Genomic DNA, 736 nt, shown 5'->3' with positions numbered 1-736 from the left:
TTACTAGCTATAATTATAGATCTAATAATTTCCTACTATATAATAATATAATTAAGATCTATTATAATTATATAATAAAGATTTAGATTACTTATTAATATTTAATATTTATAGCTTATCCTCCCTTTTATAGTTTAATATTATTAAATATATACTCTATCCTATTAAAGTTAATAAATAAATAGTAGAAATAGCCCTTAATTTAGAGTAGATAATACCTAATCTCTATAGTATAATTATATAGATATTCTATAAAATCCTAGGTATTATTCTTATTATTATTCTACTTTAAATATATCTTCTTAATATATTATTTTAAATTACTAAAATACTCCTTAATAAAGTTAAAATCTAATAAATATAGAGGTAGAAACTTAAGATTAATACTTAATACTTAGTATAAATCCTTAATTTTAGGTATATAATAATAAGAGAGGTTATCTATAATAATAATAGAGTTTAGCTTTAGAAAATACCTATACTTTAGAATAAAATACTCCTATAACTAATAAAAAAACTTATTACTATTAGTTATACTATAATATATAGTTAAGTATAAGATACTACTTAATATAAAAGTTAGTAGGATTTATATATAAGAGTTCTAAAACTAATTAATCTCTATAGTTTAAAATATAATAAGCCTTTTTAGCGCCTATTTAATCCTCTATATCTTAGTATCCTTATTAACACTAGATTTATTAATAAATATTAGCTAATTAGAGCGATATTATTA

Source organism: Colletotrichum gloeosporioides (genome assembly GCF_011800055.1).
Source record: "Colletotrichum gloeosporioides strain Lc1 chromosome Unknown consensus_64, whole genome shotgun sequence".
Lineage (NCBI taxonomy): Eukaryota > Fungi > Ascomycota > Sordariomycetes > Glomerellales > Glomerellaceae > Colletotrichum > Colletotrichum gloeosporioides.
Note: the sequence above shows the minus strand (reverse complement) of the source record.